The following is an 8,687-nucleotide window of genomic DNA, read 5'->3' as shown; positions in this document are numbered from 1 at the left end:
TAAAGAAATGAGAACTGACTGGGTGCAGTGGCTCACGCCTGTAATCCAGCACTTTGGGAGGCCGAGGTGGGTGGATCACAAGGTCAGAAGATTGAGACCATCCCAGCTAACAAGGTGAAACCCCATCTCTACTAAAAACACAAAAATTAGCCGGGTGTGGTGGTGGGCACCGGTAGTCCCAGCTACTCAGGAAGCTGAGGGAGGAGAATGGCGTGAACCTAGGAGGCGGAGCTTGCAGTGAGCCAAGGTCACGCCATTGCACGTCAGCCTGGGCAACTGAGCGAGACTCCCATTGTGTAGGTTGCCTGTTCACTCTGATGCTAGCTTTTTTTTTTTTTTTCTGTGCAAAAGCTCTTTAACTAGATCCCATTTGTCCATTTTGGCTTTTGTTGAAATTGCTTTTGGTGTTTTAGTCATGAAGTCTTTGCCCCTGCCTATGTCCTGAATGGTATTGCCTAGGTTTTCTTTTAGGGTTTTTATGGTTTTGGGTTTTACACTTAAGCCTTTAATCATCTTGAGTTAATTTTTATATAAGATGTTTTTAGGAAGGGGTCCAGTTTCAGTTTTCTACATATGGCTAGCCAGTTTTCCCAGCACCATTTATTAAATAGGGAATCCTTTTCCCATTGCTTGTTCTAGTTCAACCATTGTAGAAGACAGTGTGGCAATTCCTCAAGGATCTAGAACCAGAAATACCATTTGACCCAGCAATCCCATTACTGAGTGTATACCCAAAGGTTTATAAATCATTCTACTATAAAGACACATGCACACGTATGTTTATTGCAGCACTATTCACCATAGCAAAGACTTGGAACCAACCCAAATGCCCATCAATGATAGACTAGATAAATATGGCACATATACACCATGGAATACCATGCACCCATAAAAAGAATGAGATCATGTCCTTTGCAGGGACACAGATGAAGCTGGAAGCCTTATCCTCAGCAAACTAACACAGGAACAGAAAACCAACCACCACTTGTTCTCACTCATAAGTGGGAGCTGAACATTGAAAACACATGGGCACAGGCAGGGGAACATCATACACCACGGCCTGTCGGAGAGTGGGGAAAAGAGAGGGAGAGCATTAGGCCAAATACCTAATGTATGCAGGGCTTAAAACCTAGGTGATTGGCTGATAGTGCAGCAAACCACCATGGCATGTGTACCTATGTAACAAACCTGCACTTTCTGCAAATGTATCCTGGAACTTAAAAATAAATTTAAAAAAAAAAAAAAAAAAAAAAGAAATGGGATCTGAGGCTTTCTCAGATAAGGTGACAGATATAGAAAGAAATCAGTGTTCACCCATTATCTTCACTCTTGGCTCCCTGAGCAGAATTTTAGACCCTATTATCAATTAGACAATTTTAATATCTAAGAGACATGTTGAAGAGGTGTGGTGTTTTGTCAAAAGTATCTTAATCATGGCAGGGGCAGCTTATAAAATAAGTTTGGCAGATTAGATTTTCCAGAGATATTCACAACAGTATCTCCCATCCTACTTGTTCTATACCTTGCCACTCCCCTATCAATAGGTAGAGTGTACGTCTCTCCCTTGAATCTAGGTGGCTTGTGACTCGCTTGTAACCAACAAAGTGTGGCAGAAGGGACACTGTGTGGCTTCTGGAGCTAGATCAAAGACAGAGCTTCCATTGCAGGATCTGGCCCCTGAGGCCACCAAGCTGTAAGAAAGCCCAGCGCATGGAAAGGACACCTGTAGGCGTTCTGGTCAAGTGGCCTCATCCTCCAGTCCCCCGAGTCCAGGAGTCAGGCATGACAGTGAGTCTGTCTTAGGATGACTTGAGATCAACTATCGAGTCACTCCCACCCCAGCCTTGGGGTCTTCCCCGCTGAGGCCCCAGATATTGAGGACTGAAGACAAGCCAGCTCTGTTGAACACTTTCTTTTTTTCTTTTTCTTGAGTCAGGGTCTCACTATGTTTCCCAGACTAATTTCAAACTCTTAGGCTCAAGGGATCCTCCTGCCCCAGCTTCCTAAAGTGTTGAGATTACAAACATTAGCCACCACACCTAACCAACCATTATACACTTTCTGAATTCCTTGCTCACCAAGTTGGTGAGAATAAAAGGGTGATTTTTATGCCACTAAGTTTGGGGTGGTTTATTACTCCCCAGGAATAACTGAAGCAATAAGGAATAGACTTTCTTAACTGACCTCTATGAATGAAACCCTGACTCGTTACTGCTTTCCATACCCTGTTGGACACACTGATGCTACCAGGCATGCTGAACTGTCAAAAACAGTAGACCTTCTAGAACTTTCTTACCTTAGGTCTGGGGCCAGCAGCATCAGTACCCTCTGGGAGCACTTAGAAATGAAAAACCCCAGATCCTCTCCCAGACTTAACTGAATCAGAATCTGCTTTTTAATAAGATCCCCAGGGGACCTAAGGACACTGGCAAGTTTGAGAAACAGGCTCCCTAGAACATCCGTGCATTTCTGTTCCCACCAACAAATACAGGCAGCTCATAAGAATTCAACTCAGCTGGTGGGAACAGAAATGCAAGGATGTTCTGTTTTTGTGCCCATGACACTTGCTGTTTTAATTAAGTAATTCATTTCAACATCAGACAAACCAATGGAACCCAAGTGCATAGACATCTTTCAGTGTGTATTACAAAGACAGTCTGTGAGTTAATTTCCATTAAATTTGGTAAGGGGAGAAAACTGTAAAAGATCTAGGATAAAAACCTAGAAGGTATTCTGTACTCAGATTGCTTTGCATGTGTTAAGTCCCGATTCCACAATAAAGAAACTGACTCTGGGAATTACAGACAATTCATTATGGGTATAGTTTTTTGTTGTCTTTTTTTGTTTTTTGAGACAGAGTCTCGCTCTGTCACCCAGGCTGCTGTGCAGTGGCACAATCTCAGTTTACCGCAACCTCCACCTCCTGGATTCAAGCGATTCTCCTGCCTCAGCCTCCCAGGTGCCAGGACCACAAGCACACACCACCATGCCCAGTTAATTTTTGCATGTTTAGTAGAGATGGGGTTTCACCATGTTGGCCAGGATGGTCTAGATCTACTGACATTGTGATCTGCCCGCCTCAGCCTCCCAAAGTGCTGGGATTACAGGGGTGATTTTTTTTTTTTTTTTTTTTTGGAGATGGAGTCTTGCTTTGTTGCCTAGGCTGGAGTGCAGTGGCACGATCGTGGCTCACTGCAACCTCCGCCTCCTGGGTTCAAGCGATTCTCCTGCCTCAGCCTCTCAAGTAGCTGGGATTACAGGCACCCACCACCATGCCCGGCTAATTTTTGTATTTTTAGTAGAGACGGGTTTTCACCATGTTGGCCAGGATGGTCTGGATCTCTTGACCTCATGATGCGCCCGCTTCAGCCTCTCAAAGTGCTGGGATTACAGGCGTGAGCCACCGCGCTCAGCCAAGGATCTTCTTTAACAAGTCCTACCCAATATTCTTCTATATTATATATTGTTTCGGATTGATATTAATCCTTGTCTTCTAAACCCTTCTAGCATTTACCTTTGTATATGAAATGAGGCAATAACTTATTTTTCTTCACATACAAAAGCAGTTTTTTCTTTTTTTTTGAAACAGAGTCATGCTCTGTTGCCCAGGCTGGAGTGCAGTGGTACGATCTCTGCTCACTGCAACCTCTGCCTCCTAGGTTCAAGCGATTGTCCTGGCTCAGCCTCCCAAATAGCTGAGATTACAGGCATATGCTACCACACCTGGCTATTTTTTTTTTTTTTTTTTGGTATTTTTAATAGAGATAGGGTTTCATCATGTTGGCCAGGGTAGTCTAGAACTCCTGTCCTCAAGTGATCCCCCCACCTTAGCCTACCAGAGTGCTGGGATTACAGGCATAAGCCATCATGTCTGGCCAGTTTTTCTTTTGAGACAGGGTCTTGCTCTGTCACCCAGTCTGGAGTGCAGTGGTACAATAACAGCTCCTTACAACCTCAAACTCCTGGGCTCAAGTGATCCTCCTACCTCTGCTTCCCAAGTAGCTGGGACTACAGGAACCTCCCACCATGCCCAACTATTTTTAATTTTTTAATTTTTGTAGAAACAATCTCTCAGTTGCCCAGGCTGGTCTCAAACTCCTGGGCTCAAGCAATCTTCCCACCTCACTCTCTTAAAGCATTGAGATTGCAGGCATAAACCACTATGCCTGGCCAATAAATTTTATTTTAAATTTACACAGCCCCCTATGGGTTAATGCTACCATATTAGACTATGAAAATCTAGCCAATTTAGTAATTTAAAAAAAAAAATCTGTTTTGTTTCCTCTCCAGTGTTCTAAGGCCAGTGGTTCTAAGCTGGGGGCAATTTTGCTCCTGAGCCCCAAGGAACGTTTATCATTATCTGGAGATAGTTTTGCTCGTCATGATGAGGGCAACATCTAACATCTAGTGGCTAGAACCCAGGGAGCCACTAAATATCCCACAATGCTCAGAAAGTGCCCCCAAACAAAGAATGATCCAGCCCCAAATGTCTTTAACACCAAGACTGAGAACTTTGCCATAGGCCTTTCTCATGGTAAGCAAAGGTTTTCCTAACTTGTATAATTGTTATTTCATTTCCTTGATTTAATTGTGGTAAAAAACAAAACCACCTAACAAAATTTACCAACTTACCCATTCTAAGTGTACAGTTCATTAGTGTTACATTCACCTTGTCACCAGATCTCCAGAAGTTTTTCATCTTGAAAACTGGAAACTCTATAGCTGTTAAACAAGCATTCCCCTTTTTTCCTCTCCCCCAACCCCCTGACAACTACCATTCTGTTTCTGAATCTGACTACTCTGCATATCTACGTAGAATAATGCAGTCTGTCTTTTTTGTGACTAGTTTATTTCCCTTCGTGTAACATCTTCAAAGTTCATCCATGCTCTTGAGTGTGCCTGAATTTCCTTAAGACTGAATAATATTCCATTGCATGGAGGTGCCACATTGTGTTTATCCATTCATCTGTTGATGGGCAGTTGGGTTGCTGGGCTGCCTCCACTTTTGGTTATTGTGAATAATGCTGCTATGAACATGAATATGTAAATATCTCTTTGAGATCCTGCTTTCCATTGTTTTGGGTATACGCTTAGAACATGGATGTATCATTTTCTTGATGAAATATACTTTTTGGTTTTGAATGATTTTAGAATGACAGAAAAGTTGCAGAGAAAATACAGAGAGTTCCCAAATGCCTCGCACCTGACTTCCCCTCCCATCACTCCCGTCCATCATTTCACATGACTATGGTACATTTCTCACAAGTAAGACATCCACTTTGGTACATTCCTATCTAAACTCCAGACTTGATTTGGACTTTACCACCTTCCTGCTGCAGGATCCAACCCAGGGCACTGCATTGCATTTCACTGTCATGCCCGCCCAGTCGCTTCTGGTCTGGGACAGTGTCTCCTGCTTTCCTTGTTTTTCATGACCTTGACAATTTTGGAGTGTGTTGGTCCGGTCTATTGTAGAATGTGCCTCAACTTGGGGTTGTCTGATGTTTTTCCTCATGAGTTGACTGGGGTTATAGATTTTGGGGAAGAATAGCATGGAAGTGAAGCACCTCTGTGCCTTCATCATTTACCGGGGAAGCATAAGAGCCACTGACACCACTGCTGACCTTAACCTTTATCACCTGGTCAAGGTCATGTGTGCCAACCTGTCCACTGCAAAGCTACTTTTTATTCCTCTCCACACTCTGTTCTTTGGAGGCCGGTCACCAAGACCAGCCAAACAGTGAAGGGAAGGAGTGAAGGGAAAATTAGCCTCCACTTCCTAGGGGAAGGAGCATCTACATTATAAGGAATATTTATAAACTCTTTTATAAGAGATATTTGTTTTATAATAAATATAAACTTGTTCCAATGTAGCATAAGAAATATGGCTACATTGGGATTCTAAGAAATATTTGTTTCTTCTCCTCCATGTAAATATTTCTTTAAGCAGCATTTACTCACAGATACTTGTTTTATACTTTGGGTTATAACCTAAATTTGTTCAGCTTTGACCACTCCTTGCTTTTTTAAGCTATGTACCAACAACTGTATGTTTTGTTCGATACTTTAATGTATGTTTTAAACCTGATAGAAACAGACTTTTTCCAGGGAATAAATCTTGCTGCACAATGTCATAAATGTCATTGATAACCATGACAATAAAGGCTACCCTGGTCATTCTGAACAAGATGTTATCCAAACCTGGTGCCTGAAAGACCCAGTGCCTGAGAGACACAGTTGAAATGAGGACCAGTTGCACATCACCTCTAGAATTACCCTGAGAAGCTTACAAGCATCTTCTCAAGACAGAGCTGTAAAACCCTTCTGGGAGGATAATTAATTGGTCCAATAGAGAGGACATTGTCATTAACACTCAGCTGGTCCAACGCTGTCCCAAATCCCTGGCTGGGTTCAGGGATAAGCCATAAAACCAGGGTGGAGGCTGTATCCCTAAAAGGAAACGAAGCTCTGTCTTCAGCCTGCCAGCCATTCAGGTGCAACATCGCCTGTACTTTTATTTTGCTGTGAGCCCTACGTCAAAAAGGTGGGTGGAAAAAGAGTATTTAGGATAAACAACAGTTCATTAGAATAAACGATTTGTTTCTTGAGAAACCCTGAAAAAGGCCAGGGGAAGTGTGTTTTTCTCTGAGAATGTATTCTCCTGATTGCAAAGCTATTTCTCATCTTTGCATCTGAAATCAAACAGAGATTGGGAGAAGAACTTATTTGAACTTAAATTACTATCGAAATGGTTATTCTCTGATTTAAATTGTTAGTGAACAATTGGGTAATGAGACACCGTTTCTTTAAAAAATTAAATTATTTAAATGGAAACAGACTTATTACTTGGTTATTTCAGTCTCCAGCACATACTGGCTGGCCACTACTGTAAAGTAATCGGCGTTCAAGATTGTGTGTAGAAGCGTGCCATTTTCATTCTCAACATCAAGCATGTCATGGAGTTTACAGTGACTCAGGCAAGTGACAGTTTCAAAATCAGGAGAATTGTACTTCAGAGTCAGTCCTTTTCATCTCAAGGGCAGATTAATTTTTGAGGCAATCAACACATCCCAGCTCATGCAATGCATGGCAACTTCCTTCCTGATGATTAGTGAATCTGCAGGTATTGGTTTTGATAATGAACTATCAGCAGAGCACATCTACCAAACCCTCACTGCCTCCTCCACTGTGCAGTTGCTCTTTAAACAAATTTGAATGGAATCTAAGCACTAAAGCTAAGCACACTGAAAGAACATTGCTATATACGCACTTGGTAGGTTTCAAAGCTCACAGAACAGACCACAGAATTTCACAAATGCAAGGTGATGAAACACACATTCTTAGGGACCCGAGGGTCCCAAACAAGTCAGGCGCTAGGACCTCCACCGTATTCTCCAGGCCCAAGTTGTGGAGGTCTTTTTGTCCGTTACACCCAGGCATGTAATCAGCGATTGTTCCTATTGTAAATCCCAGATTCACCATCTGTATGCTCCAAAAGGCTGGGGGATTGTTAATACCCCGTCCCTATGGGATTAATCTGCAATTTCACACTAAATGATTTTTAAGTATAATTTGTTACAATGATACATTACCATTTCTAAAACAAACAGCCAGGATTGTTATGAGGCAAGTATCTGGGGAGTGCTACACTGGAACAAGTTTATATGCCACGGTTTCACGTTCACCTCACTTTAGACATAAATGGGAAGAGATGGGAAAAGCCCCATCTAGAACCTTGGGAATGGGCTGTTGGTAAGTGAACATGCCGCTTTTTTGTTACTGGTGAGCATGATCTGAACACACAATAGTGATAAGACTGAAAGAAGGTTCTCTAAGCAGTTCTTTAAACCCACTCAGGGTTGCTGGGTGTTTGCAGGATAAAGCTGTTTGCAATGAAAAGTACAAGTTTGGATTGTCTGTTGAGCAACGAACTATTTAAAAAGGCCCTTTAGTGGACAAAGGAAGAGCTCCCCCCCATGTAAATCAATCTGTGACATAAAAAAGAGGTGGCTTGAAGCATGCAGACAAGTTATGCATTTTCATGTAACACTCTTATTTTTGTCTTAGTTTATTCCACGAAGATATTATTCCAATCAAAAGTTACCATGAATTTCAAAATGCATTACACAGAAGAATACACTTATTTGAAATTCAAGTCTAAACAAAGCAAGAGCGCCAAACACCCACCTCACAGCATCATCAGGAAGTCAGAATAAGATGTACAGAACTTAGCACACTGTCAGAATAAGATGTACAGAACTTAGCACACTGTTGAAAGGATAGCTTATTTTTTATTAGCTACTGACAATTTTTCTGAAATTGTGACAGCAACATGGACACAGAAAATATTTTATTTTTGTCTCCACTGTATTATAAGACCAAAGTAAGACATGTTCCAAGACAAATGGCAAAGGCCCAAGTCTTGCGATTGGGTGATAAGGACTGGTGGGGTCTGGGGCATACTGAAAACCCTGGGACCAGCCCTGTAACAGGAGACAAGCTGCACTTGGTACCAGCTGATAGCTATCTTGAGGGATCGTGGGCCTAGTGTGGCCAACTTTCCAATTTTTAAAGAAAAAACCCAATGTGTAGAATTTTAAAATGCTGGCATCTAATTCAAATTTTTTAAAAAGAAAACCTGTGAGCCAGACAAAGCCTGTCTGTGGCCGAATGTGGCCTGTAGTTCC

This window comes from Chlorocebus sabaeus, chromosome 11, assembly GCF_047675955.1.
Source record: "Chlorocebus sabaeus isolate Y175 chromosome 11, mChlSab1.0.hap1, whole genome shotgun sequence".
In the NCBI taxonomy this organism is placed as follows: domain Eukaryota; kingdom Metazoa; phylum Chordata; class Mammalia; order Primates; family Cercopithecidae; genus Chlorocebus; species Chlorocebus sabaeus.
Note: the sequence above shows the minus strand (reverse complement) of the source record.